Source organism: Arvicanthis niloticus, chromosome 13, assembly GCF_011762505.2.
Source record: "Arvicanthis niloticus isolate mArvNil1 chromosome 13, mArvNil1.pat.X, whole genome shotgun sequence".
In the NCBI taxonomy this organism is placed as follows: Eukaryota; Metazoa; Chordata; class Mammalia; order Rodentia; family Muridae; genus Arvicanthis; species Arvicanthis niloticus.
In genome coordinates, this window is record NC_047670.1 from 12,907,192 (window position 1) to 12,929,473 (window position 22,282).

The following is a 22,282-nucleotide window of genomic DNA, read 5'->3' on the forward strand; positions in this document are numbered from 1 at the left end:
GCCTCCCAATCACCGTTGTCAGGGCACTCAGCAGCTCACAGGTCAGCATCATTCTTTGTCTTGGCATCAGTATGTCTCACCCATCGCTCTGACAACCATTATGCTCCTTCAGCATCCTGCAGAAAAAAACACAAACATGCCCACTTCCTCATATTTAATACCTGATCGAGATCATGCCTTATGATCCTTCCTTTTCACCTATACATAATTATGCCTAGTTGTAGAGCACCATAGACACTCAGCAGAAAGTTCCTTGGCATCCAAATATTAGAAAAAAACTTAAAACAAAAGAATACGATTTAAATAAATTTGTGGTGTACAGGGGTGTATCTCCTCCTTTTTTATTTATGAAAATATCATTTCAAAGTTCTATGGGCCCATTCCACAGTCTCTTGTCCTTGACAATTATAAGGAATCCCCATAATATGGGTAATGTTAAATTGCTGCTAAAGAGTCTCAACTGTTCGACTGCCATAGCCAGTTCCATTATTTGTTTGTATCTTTTTTCTTTTTTTTTTTTATTATTGGATACTTTATCTACATTTCAGATGTTATTTCCTTTCTCCATTCTCCACCACCAGAAAACCCATCCTCTCTCCTCCTATTTCTATGAGGGTGTGCCCCACCCACCCACCCACTCCCAACTCCCCTCCCTCAAATTTTCCCTCAGTGGGGCATCCAGCCTTCAAGGGACCAAGGCCTTCCTCTCCCACTGATGCCCCATAAGTCCATCCTCCTCTACAAATACAGCTAGAGACATGGGTCCCTCCATGGGTATTCCCAGGCTAGCTGTTTAGACCCAGGGAGATCTGGTTGCTTGGTATTGTAGATCTCTCCATGGGGCCACAAGCACCTTCAACTCCTTCAGTCATCTCTCTAACTCCTCCAATGGGAACCTTGTGGTCAGTTTGATAGTTAGCTGTGAGCATCCACCTCTGTATATGTCAGGCTCTGGCAGTGCCTCTCAGGAGACAGATATATCAGGCTCCTGTCAGCATGCACTTCTGGACATCCACAACTGTTTTTGCATATGGTGATTGGTGATTGCATCTGGCAGGGATCTCTAGAAGGGGCAGTCTCTGGATGGTCTCTCCTCCAGTTTCTGCCCCATACTTTCTTTTATGTTTGCTCCTGTGAGTATTTTGTTACTCCTTCTAAAAAGGACCAAAGCACCCACACTTTAGTCTTTCTTTTTCTTGAGCTTCATGTGGTCTGTGAGTTATGTGTTGGGTATTGTGAGATTTGAGGCTAATATCCACTTATCAATGAGTGCATGACATGTGTGTTCTTTTGTAATTGGGTTACATTACTTAGGATGATATTTTCTAGTTCTATCCATTTGCCTAATAATTTCATGAATTCATTGTTTTTAATAGCTGAGTAATACTTCACTGTGTAAATGTACTACATACTCTGTATCCATTCCTCTGTTGAAGGACATCTGGGTTTTTTCCAGGTTCTAGCTATTATAAATAAGGCTTATATGAACATAGTGGAACATGTGTCCTTGTTATATGTTGGAGCATCATTTGGGTATATGCCCAGTAGTGGTATCACTGGATCCACAGGTAATATTATGTCCAATATTCTGAGGAACCACCAGACTGATTTCCAGAGTGGTTGTACAATTTCACAATCCCACCAACAATGGAGAAGTGTGTAATGACCCACTCTGTCAGGGTTTAGCAAAAGAGAGAATGGGGGGAAGAAGGGGAAGAGACTCAAAGAATAGAGACAAGCCAGGGTGTGTAGTCAAGTCTCCTTTACTGTCTCCAACAGACTATATTCACACCTCCTACTGACCACCCCACACACACACCACTACACCTACTACTACTACACCACACACTTACAAGGAAATCCTGGGTATTTATAAGCACAAACAGGAGAACACAGGTGAAAACATGTTACCATGTGCACCATGCAGCTGGGGTCACTAAACAGCAAAACAAGCTATATGGGATAAACAAGATATTTATCAGAGTGTGCTTCCGCTGTTGTAGGCTTTGAAAAACAAGTCTCTATCAGGGTATATGGCTCCAGATGGCTGCCAATTTGATAGCTGCTTTCTGATTAAAGTCGGCTCCCAACACAGAAGTGTTCTTCTTTTTCTACATCTTTGCCAGCACCTGCTGTCACCTAAATTTTAATCTTAGCCATTCTAACTGGTGTGAGATGTAGTCTCAGTGTTGTTTTGATTTGCATTTCCCTGATGACTAAAGATGTTAAACATTTTTTAGGTGCTTCACAGCCATTCAATATTCCTCAGTTGAAAAATTCTTGGTTGAGGTCTGTACCCATTTTTAATAGGGTTATTTGATTGTCTGGAATCTAATTTCTTGAGTTCTTTGTAAATTTGGATATTAGCCCTCTATCAGATATAGGATTGGTAAAGATTTTTTCACAATCTGTGGGTGGCCATTTTGTTCTATTGACAATGTCCCCTGCCTTACAGAAGCATTTCAATTTTATGAGGTTCCATTTGTCAATTCTTGATCTTAGAGCATAAGCCATTGTTGTCCTGTTCAGGAACTTTTCCCCTGTATCCATGTGTTTAAGGCTCTTCCCCACTTTCTCTTTTATTAGTTTCTGTGTGTCAGGTTTTAAATGGAGGTCCTCGATCCACTTGGACTTGAGTTTTGTACAAGGAGATAAGAATGGATCAATTTGCATTTTTCTACATGCTGACCTCCAGTTCAACCAGCACCACCTGTTGAAAATGCTGTCTTTTTTCCACTGTATGTTTTTAGCTCCTTTGTCAAAGATCAAGTGACTATAGGTACATGGGTTCATTTCTGGGCCTTCTATTCTATTCCATTGATCCTCTTGCCTATCTCTGTACCAATACCATGCTGTTTTTATCACTACTGCTCTGTAGTACAACTTGAGGTCAGGGATGGTGATTCCCCCAGATGTTCTTTTATTGTTGAGAATAGTTTTTGCTATCCTGTTTTTTTTTTGTTGTTGTTGTTGTTGTTATTCCAAATGAATTTGAGAATTGCTCTTTATCTCTGTGAAGAATTGAGTTGGAATTTTGATGGGGATTGCATTACATCTGTAGATTGCTTTTGGCAAAATGGCCATTTTTACTATATTAATCCTGCCAATCCATGAGCATGGGAGATCTTTCCATCTTCTGAGACATTCTTCAACTTCTTTCTTCAGGGACTTGAAGTTCTTGTCATACAGATCTGTCACTTTCTTAGTTAGATTCACAACCAAGGTATTTTATATTGTTTGTGATGATTGTGAAGGGTTTCATTTCTCTAATTTCTTTCTTAGCCTGCTAATTCTTTATGTAGAGAAAGGCTATTGATTTGAGTTAATTTTATATCCAGCCACTTTGCTGAAGTTGTTTATCAGGGTTAGGAGTTCTCTGGTGGAAGTTTTGGGGTCACTTAAGTATACTATCATATCACCTGCAAATAGTGGTATTTTGACTTCTTCCTTTCCAAATTTTATCTCCTTTTGTTGTCTAATTGCTCTGGCTAGGACTTCAAGTACTATATTGAATAAATAGGGGGAGAGTGGGCAGCCTTGTCTAGTCCCTGATTTTAGTGGTATTGCTTCAAGTTTCTCTCCATTAAGTTTGATGTTGGCTACTGGTTTGCTGTATATTGCTTTTATTATGTTTAGGTATGGGCTTTGAATACCTGATCTTATCAAGACTTTTACCAAAAAGGGGTGTTGAAATTTGTCAAATGCTTTCTTACCATCTAGTGAGATGATCATGTGGTATTTTTTTCCTTTGAGTTTGTTTATATAGTGGATTACATTGATGGAATTCCAAATATTGAACCATCCCTGCATTCCTGGGATAAAGCCTACTTGATCATGATAGATAAATGTTTTGATGTGTTCTTAGATCCTGTTTGTGAGAATTTTATTGAACATCTTTGCATCGATATTCGTAAGGGAGTTCTCTTTCATTGTTGGGTCGTTGTGTGTTTTAGGTATGAGTGTAATTGTGGTTTCATAAAATGAATTAGGTAGTGTTCCTTCTGTTTCTATTTTGTAGAATAGTTTATAGAGAATTGCTATTAGGTCTTCTTGGAAGGTCTAATAGAATTCTGAGCTAAAACCATCTGGTCCTGGGGGCTTTTTTGTAGGGAGACTTTTAATGGCTGGTGCTATTTCTTTAGTGGTTATGTGACTATTTAGATGGTTTATCTGGTCCTGATTTAACTTCAGTATCTGGTGTCTGTCTAGGAAATTGTCCATTTCATCCAGATTTTTCAGTTTTGTTGAGTATAGATAGGCTTTTGTAGTAGGATCTGATGATTTTTTTTTTTAATTTCTTCAGTTTCTGTTGTTATGTCTCCCTTTTCAGTTCTGATTTTATTAATTTGGATACTGTCTCTGTGCCTTCTGGTTACCTTGGCTAAGGGTTTGTCTATCTTGTTGATTTCTCAAAGAACCAGTTCCTGGTTTTGTTGAATCTTTGTATAGTTCTTTTTCTTTCTACTTGGTTGATTTCAGCCTTGAATTTGATTATTTCCTGCCATCTAGTCCTCTTGGGTGCATTTGCTTTTTTTTGTTCTACAGCTTTCATGTATGCTGTCAAGCTGTTAGTGTGTCCTCTCTCCAGTTTCTTTTTGTAGCACTACCTATTTTGTTGGCAACTATGAGTTTCCCTCTTAGCATTGCTTTCATTGTACCCCACAAGATGTGATATGGTGTGTCCTCATTTTCATTAAATTCCAAAAAGTCTTTAATTTATTTATTTCTTCCCTGGCCAAGTTATCATTGAGTAGAGCATTGTTCAGGTTCCATGTGTATGTGGGCTTTCCACTGATTTTATCATTTTGAAGACCAGCCTTAGCCTGTGGTGATCTGATAGGATGCATGGGATTATTTCAGTTTTCTTGTATCTGTTGAGGGCCATTCTGTGACCAATTATATGATCAGTTTTGGAGAAGGTACCATGAGGTGCTCAGATGGAGGTATATTCTTTTGTTTGGGGATGAAATGTTCTATAAATATCTGCTAAATCCATTTGGTTTATAATTTCTCTTAGTTTTACTGTGTCTCTGTTTAGTTTCTGTTTCCATGATCTGTCTATTGATGAGAGTGGGTTGTTGAAGTCTCCCACTGTTGTTGTGTGCAATGTGTGGTTTGAGCTTTATTAATTTTTTTTTTTTTTTTTTTTTTTTTTTTTTTTTTTTTTTTTTACGAATGTGGGTGTCCTTGCATTTCGGACATAGATCTCAGAATTGAGATTTCATCTTGGTTGATTCCTCCTTTGATGAGTATGAAAGTGTTCTTATCTTTCTTGATAATTTCTGGTTGAAAGTCCATTTTATTCAATATTAGAATGACTACTCCAGCTTGTTTCTTGGGACCATTTGCTTGGAAAATTGTTTTCCAGCCTTTTGTTCTGAGGTAGTGTCTGTCTTCGTTACTGAAGTGCATTTCTTGTATGCAGCAAAATGTTGGGCCCTTTTTATGTATCCAGTCTGTTAGCCTATGTCTTTTTATTGGAGAATTGAATTGATTGATGTTAAAAAGACATTAAGGAAAAGTGATTGTTGCTTCCTATTATTTTTGTTATTAACAGTAGAGTTATGTTTGTGTGGCTATCTTTTTTTTTGGTTTGTTAGAGAATATTACTTTCTTGCTTTTTCTCCATTATAATTTCCCTCCTTGTGTTGGTGATTTCCCTCTATTATCCTTAGTAGGGCTGGATTTGTGGAAAGATATTGTGTAAATTTGGTTTTGTCATGGAATATCTTGGTTTCTCCATTTATGGTAGTTGAGAATTTTGCTGGGTATAGTAGCCTGGGCGGGCATTTGTGTTCTCTTAGGGTCTGTATGACATCTGTCCAGAATCTTCTGGCTTTTATAGTCTCTCATGAGAAGTCTGGTGTAATCCTGATAGGTCTGCCTTTATATGTTACTTGAGCTTTTTCCCTTACTGCTTTTAATATTCTTTCTTTGTTTTGTGCATTTGGTGTTTTGATTACTATATGACTGGGTGAATTTCTTTTCTGATCTAGTCTATTTGGAGTTCTGTGGCTTCTTGTATGTTCATGGGCATCTCTTTCTTTGTTAGGAAAGTTTTCTTCTATAATTTTGTTGAAGATATTTACTGGACCTTTAATATAGGAATATTTGCTTTCTTCTATACCTATTATCCGTAGGTTTGGTTTTCTCATTGTGTCCTGGATTTCCTGGATGTTTTGGGTTTGTAATTTTTTCCATTTTGCATTTTTTGACAGTTGTGTCAATGTTTTCGATGGTATTTTCTGCACATAAGATTCCCTCTTCTATCTCTTGTATTTTGCTGGTGATGCTTGCATCCATGACTCCTGATCTTTTTCCTAGGTTTTCTATTTCCTGGGTAGTTTCCCTTTGTGATTTCTTTATTGTTTCTACTTCAGTTTTTGTGTTGTGAAGCATTTTGTTCAATTCCTTCACCTATTTGGTTGTGCTTTCTTGTGATTCTTTAAGGGATTTTTCTGTTTCCTCTTTAAGGGCTTCTACTTGTTTACATGTGTTCTCCCGTATTTTTTTTTTTTTTTGTGGGAGTTATTTATGTCCTTCTTAAAGTCTTCTATCATCATCATCATGAGAAGTAATTTTAAATCTGAATCTTGCTTTTCTGGTATGATGGGGTATTCAGGACTTGCTATGGTGGGAGAACTAGATTCTGATGATGCCAAGTAACCTTGGTTTCTTTTGCTTATGTTCTTTCAGTCACCTTTCACCATCTGGTTATTTCTCGTGCTACCTTCACTCACTGTCTCTGACTGGAGCCTGTCTGTCCTGTTATCTTGGTTGTGACAGAACTCCTCAGAGTCTCTGTGATCCTGTGATCCTGAGACCCTGGTTGTGATAGCTTCTGAGAGTCCAGCTGCTTCTGGGCTTCTGAAATCCTAGTGTGCCCAAGCTCCTGAGATCCTGTGATCCTATTATTCTATGTTCCTATGTGTTAGAGCTCCTGGGAGTCCACTCTCCTCTGGGTTTTTGCTGTTGGGTGCAGAACTGAAGCCTTAGGGTGCTCCAGGTGCAGGTCCAGACAGGAAGGATTCTGTGCCACTGGCCTTGAGGGTCCCAGTGGGTCCCTAATTACTCCCCACTTAAGGGTAGGGGGTTGTGACTTACTCACCTATACTCCTGGGCATGTTGGAACTTCTGGGAGTCCAGCCTCCTCTCAGATGTGTATATTTTAGCACCTGAAAGAGCACCAGAGTACCCCCGAATGAGCATGATGGATGTGTACACAAGAAATCTCCCAGTTTCATTCCCTAGAGCTTTCAAATAAGAGCTCCCTGTTAAAGAAGGATGCTGAAAGTTCATATTACTCCCAACCCATGTACCACCACAAGTGGGTAATTGTATTGGTGTTGATTTTAATTGTTCTTTAAAGAAGCCTAGCACTTTGTGCCAATTAACCTGTCTGCTTATGACTGAAATTAGAGTAATAAGTGATGAACAAAGGAGAAAATGTTTCAAAGGAGCTGTCACATGTTGGTGATCAAAACATGATGGTTTCCATTCTAGAGTATGCTATCACTTTGTCTCATAAGACACTGCAGTTTGTAGAGAGGGACTGCAGTTTGTTCTCAAGATCAACCTGTACTGTTTGTTGAACAGCTATTTGAACTTGGTATTTGTCTCCTTGAGCACTTTTGCTTATCTCTAAAGGAGACCAGATCTCCACAGCACTGCATGTTTGGGATTAAATGGGGCACTACATCACAACATCTGGTACACAGAAGGCGGCCAGCATGTTTCTTTTCTGTGTCACTGTTTTGCCTAGTAGCTAGTAATTTTATTCTGGTAGATCCAGTGCGTTTCTGTACATGAAGTGAAAATACCAAATGTTTAATCATCCCTCATCCTAATTTTTCTGTGTCTACAATAGTGATGTCACTGCCAGTTTCTGCATTGAAATAATGTATCCTTTCATTCTTCCTTGAATTCTATATGGACATTTTCTCTTCTCTGGTTGAACATTTTGCAGTTCCTTTAAAAAAAAAAGTCCTAATTTTGTTTCTTGGCTCTGACCTGTCTCTTCTCCCTTTCAGCTCCTTAACCCTATCTTTTTCCCTGTATTGTCTGCTTAATGGGCAATTTAATGGGTATAGGATTTTCATTGTGAAACACACAAAGCACAAGACAAAAATTCAAGTACTTCCTAGGCAGTTTCTATGTGTATCCCTCTTCTACAGCACTCTTCCTCTGTTCTACTCTGCTTCACAACTGAAATATGCTGAACCAAAGATGGAGGAAAGCAGCATGGAAGGACAGGCATATGCCTCCTCATTGTTTCTGGAAGGACTTCCTAGCATCCTGCTCATAGGAAAGATAGCTCAAAAGCTATTCTGGTGTGTCTCTTCTGCTTGTAGAGTTACAGCCCTAACTATACTCTGTTTGACATAAGCTAATTACTAAGGTAATTATGGGTACCAGCACTGCCCAACTATTGTGTTTTGTAATCAAAAGCTATACCAGCAATTGTGAGTCTAAGTCTATTGAAACCACAGGAAATCTATTGAAGTCTTATCAACCTCAAACAGTTTTCTTCTAGGTTGTGGGCCCACATTACCCCAATTTTCTTTTGGCTGAATTTTTGGTGATCTAGAGAATAACTATACCTAACATTTTAGCCACTTCATAGACATGAGTGACTCAGTACAAAAAGCCTTACCTAATTCAGATATTCACAGATCTATAATTGGACTCCATGGTCATTTTACTAAGCTCCTATAACATTGTTCTCCAAAAAGAAGACCACTCCCTGACTTAGCTTTCATCTGGTATCAGTAAAAGATAGATGGATTTTCTTCATGCATGGATAGGTTGCAATATCAGTGGGGACAGTGTCTCCACTAGGCTGGATAGAAGTATGTATTCCTACCCACACTGCCTGCTTCCTAGTCTCGCTGGCACTGTGCTATGGACTAGCTTTCTGTCCGCCATCTCAGTGAGCATTAGTTAACTTATGTCTATACCTCTTTGCTATGACACATTAAGGAAATGGCGTTTCTACCTCGAAAATCTGGTTTACACAAAATAAAACAGCATAGTTACAATTAGCTTTTTGAATTTGTGAACAAATTTCAAATGCAAAACAAATTACATGCTGCAAAAATGGGGAAAAATTATGCACGAAAGCACGCAAACAAACAGTGTGAAGTGCAAAGGAAAATGATGATGAGAGACTGCACAGTAAGAATTCCAGAGGAGAAAAAATAAAGACTTCCAGGTCTTAAGAACTACAGTTTATCTGAGGCTTGGGAAGAAATGGAGAGGGGCTAGACAGATGCCTAAATTCCTTAAGGCTGCCTACCAATCACAGAGAATGTCTGCTGTGGGTGCTGATTCAGACTGTGAAGAGGCAGCCAGATTCATTACTGTGCTTGGCCAGCGTCTAATAGCAGCAGGATTCACTGATGCATATTTAAACTGAGTCTTCATAACCAAGGTCTTCAGTAAACAGTCACCAGCTGCAAATGAAAATTATAAGGCCTTCAGGAGGGAATGTCTTTAAGGAGAAGTTTGAAACTTTACCGCTTTCCTCAAACATTATTTGGTCATTTGTAGTTGTCACCACTGACATGCTTTAGCAGTCAGTCCATTGCTGGGTGTGTCAAGGAATCTAGAAACCACTCTTGGTTTTGTTTGTTTGTTCGTTTGTTTGTTTGTTATTCCAGCCCCTTCCCATTCTCCTAGTGTCCATTCCAAGTGAGAATCACCTCCAGTGATGTAGAGTTATCAGGAATGGTCAATTCATCCAACAAATATTTACTAACTAGTTAATATGAATAGTCACAGTTGCCTGGAGCCTTTTTGACTTTAGTACTCAGTATACTGTGCTCCAAGAAACCTCTCAGTTTCATGCAAAGCAAGCCCTTTGGTGGCTCTATCACCTACTCTGTTCTGAAAGAGAGGAGATCCTAGAAATATGGTTCCTAGCTACTCATCTTTAAGGCTACTAAGCACTCACTAGTCTTCCTCATCAGCTTATCTGAATAATTTTGGTACATCAAGAAGATCATTGTGCGTAGCGTCACTGTAGAATGCTGAAACAGTGAGCTACAATGGGACTACAAAGGTTTGTCTAGTTCCACCTGGTTATTTCTGAAAGACTCCGACAATCATGTAATGAGTCAGAAGACCCATGTGAATCCAGCAGGTGGTGGTTCCATTTCTAACTTGGACTCTCACAGATCAATGCATCAACCAGTTATTCAGCATCTCCACTGCTAAGATTTCTAATGTAAAAATAAAGGTACAAATTTTCAATGAAAAGTGCTACCAGAAAAGAAACAAAAGTCACAAAATGGATACTATAGTTTTCATGCTTCTTTACCACCTGGTTTTAGACAAGTAAGTTTGCCTCTTGGTTTCATCATAAAGAACATTTTTTTAAAAAATCCATTAACAACTCCTTTAGGAGTCTCCTGATAATTTAGTGACAATACAAGAAACATGAATAAATGTTACATTATACTATCATGTGATCGTTCTTATAGCTCAAAGAAAGCACATTTATCATGGGTCGTGAATTAGCAACCATGAACTGTGGACTAAATGTTGGTTTTAAAACTAAAAAACATGAGCATGGGTATTTATTATATATAATTCTATGAATAGCATATATAATATGTGTATGTAATTTGACTAAAAATCAATTATACATATCCATTCATATATATGTGTACAAATATGATTGTTTTCATGCTTTATAACAAAGATGAGTAGTTGCTCACAACAAAGAGGGTATAAGTACACTTAAAATATCTAGATATGCCTTTAACAATATATATTTTCTACTGACCTTGATCAAATAGAGTGGCTACAAGATTGATAGTCCATAGTCCAAGTCTCTCTTAGGATCTGTTTCTGTATTACTGTGTGATCGCAAACAAACAGTATCCCCCCCCCCACACACACACACCCATTCTCTCATCTCTCTCTCCCTGCCCCATTCCTTTCTCCCTATCAGTCTTGCTCTTTCAACTTTACCTAACAGGAATTCAAATAGAAAATAAAACCTCTTCTTCCCTTGACCAAATGTTGTGTAAAAATATATAAGAGACAAAGGCACTGATCTTTTTCTGAAGGAAAGACTGTTTACATTCAAAGTATTATTTATCAGGTTGATGCTGCAAGAGGACTCAGAGCAGTGAGTGATGTGCAGTTCTCTGGTACTAACCCTCTCCAGTACAGCAGTGGAGGATTACTTAGATTGGTAATGGCGTACAGACCTCTTCACTGTGGTGCTTCATCAGAGTCAGACTACTATATAAGAATCTGATTGAGTAACAGTATACAACCAGGAGTTTGAGTTTTAATTACTTCTTCATCCCTTGATCCTCTGAAGACTGTCATTAAACATTTACAAGACATGAACTTTAAATCCTACCAATATCTTTCTGAGATTACTCAGCTGGACATTTTAATCCAAGACAGAAGAGCCCTGGGCACACGAGGTAAGACTACTCTCAATACAGAACAACAGTGGGGGCAACATATGGTTGGTTTGAAGAACAAATATTTAAAAAATTTATTTATGTAGAAATTTGAATGTATATTTGATTCATAACTGTGAGGCTCATGCAGAACACACAAGTATAGCTTAAAAAAAAAAAAAAACAACAAAAACCTTTGCATAGTGTGTGTAAATATGGGGCTTCCTCTACCAAGACTCCAGGAAAGGTGTTTCTATGAACAGTTCTTGTGGGGTTGAAAATAGTTACACAAGGCACTCAAGTGGAACACTGAACATTATCAGCTCTCCTGTAGCCCGGTGATAGGTGCTACATTCCCAACTTCAGATTTATGGCACAGGCAGATTCATGGGTATCATTTGCTCTACAAAATGATCCTCTAATTTACAAATAAGTTTACTCCCATGCTCCTTCAGCAATCTGTTGCCATTAGAGCACAGTGCCACCAAAATCTACTTCTTAGACACTCTCTACACCAATGCTTTTTAGCACAAACCTGTATTGTAAGTAAAAAAACAAAGTTTTATTCTTTGTTTATCCTCTTAGCTACTAAGAGGCAGCTTTTTCAAAGGCCTTTTCTTCTCACCTTAGGAACTTAATATTACTTTATATTTATAATCATCCCAGAAAGATGGAGTACAGAATTCTTTAACAAGCTTATGTAATAATATTATGTTATATTACATAATATATGTATGTGATTTTATTGACTAAATATTGATATTTACAAAAAAAGAAAAGATCAACCAACTGGACTTTATAAGTAGTAATGACAGCACTAAAAGCTGCTAACACAGTGAGTATTATCTAATGTGCTGAGAAACATTCTAACTCATTAGTCACTGAAAATCAAGCCAATATGTTAAGTGCAATTATTTACTATTCCTATATTACAGATAGTGAGATTAATGCGCAGAGATGTGAACTATCATTCCCCAGAAGCTATTACATGATACAAAATTCAGAATCAGCACAGCTTCCCATATAATTTGTGCAATTAAACACACATCTCCATGCTCCTAGCAGTGCAACTGTTAGATACTAACATGTAGGACCAAGAATAATGGATGGCAGATATAGACTAGATTTGAGAAGCTAATAAATCTGACCCTTTGGCCCACAAAAGGCATTAAAAAGCAGGAAAACTGGGCAACTTCTGCCAAGCGTTTTAATATAGTAGACAACATGAAGATGAGGACTGTGATCCCTAAGCTAAAGGAAGCAAATGTTCACATTTTAAATGTATGAAGATTTAAAATGCACTTAATGAGATTGTCAGCATATTGAATCAAGCAAATGATTAGTGAACTTCAAAACATGACATTGGAAGTCAGAGGGGACCATGTTAATAAAAATGAAAATCTCTGTGGCAATGAAACATGTTCAACCACTACAGCATGTAAAGATGGACTCCCCAAAACTTTCAGGGTGATGTGAGAACAAGAAAAGAAAATGAATTACTGACACCTGCAAGTGTCTGTACTTACTTACCCAGCCAAGGCTACCTGATATGACTGGTGAGAAATTAAGCCAGGCTTGAGTTGGAGGAGCAACAGCAAGACTAAGGCTGTGACAGTTTTATTGCGAGCAATCAGATTTTTTATACTCTTATCAGAAACAGAATATATTGGCATTTCCCAGGATCAATACGGTTATAGTTGCCAGGACACAGTGATGCTTGCAAGTTATACAGGGTACACAAAATTAATGTCTAAGACCAATTGTCCTGTCAAGTTTCTATACTTGCTTAACTTCTAAGGGAACATACAGAGAAATACGAAGTGGCATGAATGCCTCACGGCTTGAGAGGGTGCCTTGGTTTCTCAAGAAGTAAAAGCCACATAGTATACCAGGAGCCAAGGACTCTAACTTGAAAACTTATGACACACGCTTCTTAAGGCAGCTAGGCCAGGTCAACTTCATGATTCCCTGCAAATGCTCAAAGGTTTTTGCATGTGTCAAGAACTACACACTCACTTATGCAGCAAACGCGATAGAACCAAGCAGGTTAAACAAGCGGTCACTGTAAGCAGCCTGATGGGAAGCAGCAGTAAGAATTTCTCTAAAACATGAATAAGAAAAACATTGAGTAAAAGTGACAAGGTAAAAATAATTATTTCCCTTTTAAAAAAAATTCAGTGCTTTGTGGAAGTCATAAGGGATATTTTTAAAGTACTCAAACCAAATCCCACAAACCTAGAACACTCAGCAAAAGTGCACCTTTAAAATGATGATACAATTAAAAATTCTCCAACATACAATTTTCTTTTTGAAAAACAAAATTGGATGCTCAAACTGTTCATCAGAAAACCCATATGGCAAGAAATGTTAAAGAAAGTGTATCAAGTCAAAATAAAACTATACCAGATATGGCACAGAGCTTCAAACACAGTACTAAATTTCTGATACTTGCCATCCAGTAAAAAAAAAAAAAATACTGTATGCTAAAAATAATATATAAGCATTTATAAGTATTATCTACTATAAGCCAGTGAATCTAAAGGCATTATGGCCTGTGAAATATCTTTTTTTTAAATGTGACTCTTTAAAGCAAGAAGAATAATACACATGAAGTTTATAAATACAAGGAAATAAATGTAGAATAACAATATTGCAAAGAACAGGAAAAAATGCAAATACACTATTCTAAGATTTATAAATATATGAAGTGCAGACCTGGCAAAGACTTTTATTTATAGTGAATATCATCAATTCTAGAGAAACTACTAAAAATAATTTATAAATAATAAAACATAGATAAGATAAGCCACAACTTAGGAGGAAATAAACCTCAGTTAAAAGAGAGGAAGGAGCAGATGCAATAGTATATGTTTGTCATCCCAGCATTTATGGAACTAAGGCAATAGAATCGCAAGTTTCAGGCCAGCATTGGCTATGAAACAAGACTGAAGTACCAAAGAGCCTAAAAATTATATAATAGGCCAGCAATATAGCTTACAAGTAGAGTGCTCTTGCTCTGAAAACCTGAAGCCCTGTATTTGATCTCTGGAATCCATATAAAAAGCCATGTGCCAAGGGTGTGCATCTGTAATCCTATATACTATCCAATCAATTCTTCTGCGACATGGGAAGTAGGAACAAGAAAACCACCTCGAGACTCATGGAGCAGCCAGCCTGTAGTACACTGTATGGTAAAAACAAGAGACCCTGCCTGGTCAATTTGTAAGTGAAGAAATAACTCCTAAAAATTGTCCCCTAACTTCCACACACAGGCTACAACATACAAACATTCCTAATATCTCTCCCTACCACATTCCTCTCTTCTTCTTCCCCACCTCCTTTCAATAATAATAACTTTTAAAAACAAATAAATAAAAAGGGATGAAAGGAGGTACTGAAGAAAATAATTAAGTGAAACATATAAAATAGACATGAAGGCTTACCAAACTGAATTTGATAATGAGACAAGCAGAAGGCAGTTTTCAGATGGAAATTTGTAGTATTGCATTCTTAAATACTTAATGATCTATGATCTGGCCACATTAAAAATCCAGAAAGATTTCTTTGGTTTGGGCAGTGGAACTAAGATGTGGAAGGGAACTCTGTCGTTTGGAAAGTGCCCTCATAAGAACCACATGTGTCACCACTATGGCTCTAAGGCCTACCACCTTCAGAAGGCCCATGGCAAATGTGACTACCCTTTCATCAAGAAAAAAATACATCTTGATATGGAAAACCTAAACAGCATACCAATCAACTCTCAAGACTGGGAGAGAGAAGACTGGCCAGCAGCCTGGCTCCAGGGACAGTGAAACGTTCTCTCTTAGAAGAGTAAGGTAGAACTGGTTCAGTGGGACACCCAAAACCCTCTTCTGGCCTACACGCACACATACATAGGAACATACCAAGCCATACATGTGCATCTATACCACATGCGCATGCTACACACACGCACACACAAAAGAAGAGGAAACAAAATGATGAACTGATTCTAAAATCGATCTGAAGATGTTGCTGATATTGATTAACCAGAACAATTATGAAAACAGTAAACAAATGAAGGAATTCATCTGATTTCAAAGGACTTCAGAACTCTCTTCTGCTCCACAATATTCATAATAGTGTCATATTGACATATTGCCCTAAGAGGAGATACAGCAAAGGAATAGACCAGAGCCATACACTTACTGTCACTTCAATTTTTCTAAAAGTATGAGGCTATTCTATAGGGAAGAGGTAGTATTCATAACTAATAATGCTGAAACAGATGAAACTGTGAGAAAATAAAGTGAACCTTAACTCTTACTTCATACCACAGACAAAAATTAATTAAGCCAGAGAAAAACTGAAACAAAAAAGTCTAAAACTGCAACAATGGTAGGAAAATATATAGAGAAAGATTGTTTGCCATGAGGTTAGGTGAACATGTCTAAGACGTGAATTGCTAAAAGTGCTAGGCTTTAAAAATGGATAAGTTGAATTTCATCAAAATTAAAAGGTTTTGTTCAATGTAAGATAACATTCAAAATAAAAAAAAAATCTACATGAGAAAATAAAGTTACGGAGAAGAGACTTAGCCTCAAATAACTCAATTAAAAAGAACTCAACAAAAATTAGCAAACTATTTTAAGAAATGTGTCACAATGAAGATACATGCATGCCCAACAGGTAAACAGAAAAGTATTCACTGCATTGTTAGTCATACAGAAACAAAGTAAAAACAAAGTAAAAAGATGACAAAACAATGTGCACTCACAAATGACATAGACATATGAATGGATTCTCAATCCTGTGCAGATACAAAACATCAATATGGTTTGTTTTTATTCCTGTGAAATTCTGAAAAGGTTATTCTAATTACCACTAAACAGAAGCACATCGGTGGTTTCTCATAGCTGGAACAGGAAAGACTGAACTAAAGAGAGATTAGGAGAAACCTTTGGCAGTGATGTAAGTGTTCTGCATCTTCACTGCAATGCAAAGTACACAGCTGTCTGTGCTTGTCCCAGTTTGTCAAGGATATACTTTAAATAAATTGGTTACCCTCCAGAACTTGATAGTAAGACCCTATTGTTGAAGACATCACATGAGTCATAGAACAAGAGGCTGGTCCTGACATAAAAGCTTCATCCTTATTGTGTAGTTTTTCTAGTGTTGCAGGATGCTATGCATACTATCAATGGAGGAAAGGCATCACTTATCTTACTCACTATGAAATCTATGAGCTAAAATAATGACTGGTCTGGCAAGACAAGCCCACTGGTGTAATAGAGTCACAAATATCAAATAAGTAACCAACTACTTTCTGAATGAAGTTAAGTCCAGCTACAAAAGATGAAACCTATACCAGAATCTTTATCAGGGTCAAGAACCTGTAACTAAAAAAGTCATAGGCCCTAGGAAACAACCTACTACTATTTTTATGCTGAATTGATATAGTATTAAACCAATCCTAATCACTTTTATTATACCTATAGATTAATACATCTCTCAACCCTCATCATAGAAATTAACACATCTCAACTTTCACCAGAAGTAGATGGTAATTAATACAGAGACCCACAACTAGTTGAGGTACAAAGAATAATAGACTGTGAAATTCTCAACTCTAAAAGAAATGTGTGTGTGTCCTCTTCCTTGTAATATCTAAACTAATAAACATGGAGAGGGGAAATGGCCATGAAGTCTCAATTTCTATCCACGAAGCCATTGGCAATGAATAGGAAGAATCAGTTTTCTTTAAGACTATAGCCCTTGGTAACCCACCCACATTCCAGTGGAAGATACATCCAAGATACATGAGCACCACAAATTGGACTTGACTGGTGATTTAAAAAAAAAAAAAAGATGACAAAAAAGTTTGTGGGGCAAGGGAAGGAGGTAAATCTAGGAGAGTTGGGATAGGAGTAAATATTATCAAAACAATTTTCAAACTTTTTAAATTACTAAAACCTTTTATGGATAAATTTATGGCATGTAAGTTGTATATGAAAGGCAGCAGTCATTTGGTGGTTAGTGATGGAGGCAGTGTTAGTACTTACTATTGTCCTGTTATTTCTCACAGTTTCAAAATAGTATGAATGCCTTTAACTAGAGGTTTAGCTTGGGTTGTTTTGATCTGAGCACCACAGTTGGAATCTACCTTTTTGTCCCCATAGTACTTACACAACATTTGTTGGTCAAGTTCTAGCACCCGTATTAGAGCCTTCTCAAGAATATCACAAATTTTTAAAAAATTTCCCATTGCTCATTTTTTAATGCAATGGATACTCAATCAATGTTTTCTTGGAAAGGAATTCGGCTGATCTACTGAAGCAAGCAATGAGTTTCTTATCAATGAAGGTATTCAAGAACACAATTGAGGGAGTCTCTTCATGTATCAAGGCAAGCAGCTACGTACAAAGTGATGAGAATAAAAACTAGGTTCAAATTGACTTCATCAATCTGGATCAAAATTTCCAGATTCATTCCAAGTTCACAATAAAGCTTAAAGTATAACTACACAGAAACTCTTTTGCAAAGTACATGTGACCTTGAGGGTGGGTTCTATAATTACAAGGCCTAGCATCTAGTGTGGTCTCTGAGAGAGCATAGAGGTCAGCAGACCATAAAATCCATATGACATTTCACCTAAAGATGGGCTACATAACTAGGACCTAAAGATAATTAGGGAGGGAGAGTCAAGAACAAACATTCTGGGGGATTTGAGTGAGGTCTTACTTTATAGCAAAAGACGGGTGAGGTCTGCCTCTACAGATAGCAAAATGTCACAAGGTCATTAACACCACTCTCAGCTTTCTGGGCAGAAACCAGGGAATTCCTCCATTCAGGAGAGGCCCCTGCATGTTTAGCATTTCCGGTTTCTCTAATGATGTTCTTTGTGTGCTCTGTAGGCACAAGCTCTTTTGCACACCCAAACACAGTATCAACAGACATCTATCAGAGCCTTTATTAATTAATTTGATACAATGCATTGTTTCTTGTTTAATTTTAGTTAAGTCATTTGACCATTCGATAATCATTAACCAGTTTGTGTGGAAAGAAAAATCTCAAATGTATGAGTCATTTCTCCATAGAGAGGAAATCCTAAAAATTGGGAAGAGCAGCAACTGTCCTGGCAACCCACTGGCCACAGGCAAAGCAAACCAGTAGTCTAGATCAAAAGTCAGTTGAAAGCAAGGAAAAGGTTCTAGTTTCATTTCTGTTACTGTGATATACATATGCATCATACATATTACATATGTACATTTACAATATATACATATATATCCTGATAAATGGAAACTCAGGGGGGAAAGAGCTCATTTTAGCTTACCATTCCAGGTTATATTTCATCACTGCAGGGAAACCTTGAAAGGTCTACTCACATTACACTCAAAGTCAAGAGCAGAGAAGCTATAAATGAATGTGTGCTGTTTGCTTGCTTACTTGCTTGTTACTCGGCTCAATTTCGCCATTCTTATAAAGTTCAGGATCCTTTAGGGAATGATGCTGGCCACAGTAGACTGGACCTTCCTACATCAGTTAACTTAATTAAGACAACCCCTAGCAGATGTGTCCCCAGGGTACCCCAATATAGACAATCCTTCATTGAGACTGTCTTCCCAGGTGTTTCTTGGCTGTCTTAACAGATTTACCCATTCCAGAAAGTCCATAATTTTTGAGAGTATAAAAGATAGATATGCTATCAAAAGCACAAGTTCATGTGGAAGAGATGAAGGTAATGGTATGGGTAGGGGTCACTCGGCCAGCTTCACAGTGCTTCCTCTTAATTTCAGTCTCATCCAAGGCCCTTAGCCTGTCCTTTGTATTTCTACACTTAAGATCTATGGATTCAATACAAGAAGGTCAGGAGAACCTTATGCCTGACTTCTTTGTTTATAATCATCATTATTACCTTTAAGCTGGAGTTTCCTCATCTGTAAAGTGATGGATAACAATAATCACAGAATCACTGTGAACTCTTGATAAGACAGTGCATTTAAGTATTAGTACAAGCCATGGATCATAGAAAGCATTTAGGAGATCCTAGCCATGCTTACAGTGATAAACTTGTTATTTCCATTCATGAATAAACAGTACATCACTTATTCCACAGACCAAAAGTGGTGATACTGTCTCCCAGCACCCACAGTGAAACACTCTGAGCTACCACTCTCCCACCCATAGCAGTTAGTATTGCATTAAAATCAGAAGTGGGGGGAGGAGATGCTTTTGATTTTTCATTTGTACACTCTCTAGTATTTTTAGATACATCCTTCTGTTTTTCCATTCAACCTCACTTCCACTAGCTTTCCAACTCCACAAAGGCAGGAACCTGAGGAGTTGTGCCTGCTACTCTTTCCCCAGAGTCTGGATGCACAGTAGGAATCCAGGGGAAATGAGAATGGTCCCACTCACACACGCCCTCTGTGCAAGTGGTGTTAGGGAGAATTTGCTAGTTTGCAATGCAGTGATGAGTGAGTGGTAAATGCTGAGACCATCCTACGCAGCCACTTAGCCCATCCACAGCAGCACAAAGCTTACTTCCTTACTGAATGAAATTAAACAAGAACTAAGTCAAGCCTCATGTTTCATGTTGTTCAGAATTAAGCCTTTTTACCAGCTTAATCAGTTGATAAAGAACAGCAGATTTTCTGACTATTGTCAAGAAGTCTAAAGGAAGCATTCCTGAGTCTATAGCAGGGATCACAAGTTCTGGAGGTTTTAATGTTGTCGTTGTTGTTGTTGTTGTTGTTGTTGGTGGTGGTGGTGGTGGTGGTGGTGGTGGTGGTGGTGGTTGGTTAGTTGGGTTTGTTTTTTTTACCACCTATCCCATACCTTTACAGTTTCACTGTGAATGATGGGTCATCTAATGACAAGTTCCCCCAGAATGCAGCATTGGACACCACTCGTCCCTTTGTCACTACTGGTTCCTTTTTAAAGAACACAAAGAAATATATAAGTTTATATTTATCTCACCACAGAAAGAGTTAATCAGATGTACTGTGATCTTATTTGTGATGGCTACTAAGAGTAGCCACTATTTCTTAATTAGGAAGATTGCCCTAAAATTAATTAATGAGTGTCAACCGTAAGTATCATTGGGAATTTACCTACATTAAATCCTACATTTATATCTCAGATTTGCAGCCTCACTCTAAGTGTCTTACCTTGGGCCAGGTTTGGTTTTTTTTGTTTTTTTTTTTTTTGTTTTTTTTTGTTTTTTTTTTTTCTTGACCACTAGCATTTAATGGACATTCTAAGAACCAATGTTTTGTTCTAAGTGAAATGTGTTTGCATGAAATGCATATTCATTTCCCAGGTTTTTTCTCAGATCTTTGTTTTCCTTTGTTTTGGAAATCAGAGAGCTTTTCACATTGAACCCATTTATACCCTTGCTACAGGCTCTACTTTTGAAGTTTGCTGTAAAGATATTGTATCCATTTATCACAAAATCAGATAAAGGGGCTGCATCATGCAACCAAAGGATAAAGGATAAACTGCCAAATATCTAAGAAAATACCAGGCTATTTGAATAAACAAAATACAATCTGAACAGCTGAGCTAACATTCCCCCAGCTTTCCACCAGTATAGATGTCCTTTCTCTACCTATAACAATTACTGTTTGGAGCAAAGATTGTTGACTATATTTCTATTCTTGAAATTATTTTTTTCAGAAACTGATTTTAAGGACATCTCACTAACATTTCATAATATTAGCTAAGTAGTTTGTTATCTTTCTGTAACCAACTGTCTTACACAAGAGCAGAGACAGAAGCATTCGTTTTGGATAAATCTGCACTGGCACTGAAACAAAACTAGAAAATAAGAAGAATATAGAGGCTCCCAGATCAGCTCAGTTTTTCTATTAAAGCTGCCTCTAAATCTACCCATGGGACACCATCCTCAAACTCCTACATATGATACACATTTTCCTTAGTGACTAAAGCCCTTACCTCTTTTACTATAGTTTTAGTATATTGTAATGTGTCTTTTAGGATAGAATGGGGGGCTGGGGGGATGGATCAATTGGTAAAGCACTTATGCAAACATGAAGAACTAAGTTCAGATCTGAGGAACCCATATAAAAACTGAGCATGATAATACACATTTGAAATCCCAGTGTCCCTTCAGCAAGATAAAAATCAGACAGAAAAATCCCAGGAAGCTCAAGTGCCAGTTAGCTTATCATATGCAGCAGAAAACAATATCAACATGAAAAGCAAGGACATAAAAATACAGTACATAAAAATACATAAAAATACAGTAGTATCATATTCTATTATATTTATCTCCTGTTATTCATGTTACAGCTTCTTGTGACCTTAACATCTTAGAATCTCAAGACTGTAAAAAGCTCATTTGGGCTTACACTTTTTGTCCTTCCGGACCCTAATTCAATTGTCCCAGAGGCACCTTCTGAAGAACTACAAAACCAAATTTACATTGCCCCCTAAAATTATTTTATGCTTCAAAATAATTACATACCTTTTTGTAATTCAGTATAACTTAATTATAGTCACATTCTATTGGGGACTCTTAAGAGAACTGTGGTATACTTCTTGCAACAGGAGCAGAGATTCATAGGATTATGTAATTGGAAGCGCTTGTCAACTTCTCAAGACTGACTCCAGTTCTAAACATTACTAATAATGCAGTACTCAGAAAAGTTAACTGTTGCTTCTCTTCTTCTCTTGGGATACAGGAGTCCTAGCCCATCATGGGTTACAGACGGAGATTCAGTTCCAAAACAAACAAACAAAAAACCATAATCCCTTTAATTCTATGGCAATGTACCTTTTAAAATCAGTCACCTGATTTTATTAGGGATTCTTAAATAGGAAAAAAAAAGCCCTTTCCTCTTTTGCTATAGCCATGT

The 22,282-nt window shown here is 37.5% G+C and overlaps 1 protein-coding gene and 1 long non-coding RNA gene across 7 annotated transcripts in view; one reads left to right on the forward strand and one right to left on the reverse strand.

Annotated features, from left to right (window-relative positions):
* The window catches only part of Cpq (carboxypeptidase Q), a 435,354-nt gene that overhangs the window by 400,565 nt on the left and 12,507 nt on the right, over window positions 1–22,282 (forward strand). The gene's annotated exons all lie outside the window — the stretch shown is intronic.
* On the reverse strand, window positions 11–9,769 carry LOC143434046 (uncharacterized). The gene is made up of 3 exons (XR_013103213.1): window positions 9,296–9,769; window positions 7,109–7,175; window positions 11–116 (listed from the first exon to the last, which is right to left on the reverse strand). It is a non-coding gene; the product is annotated as an uncharacterized LOC143434046 (long non-coding RNA).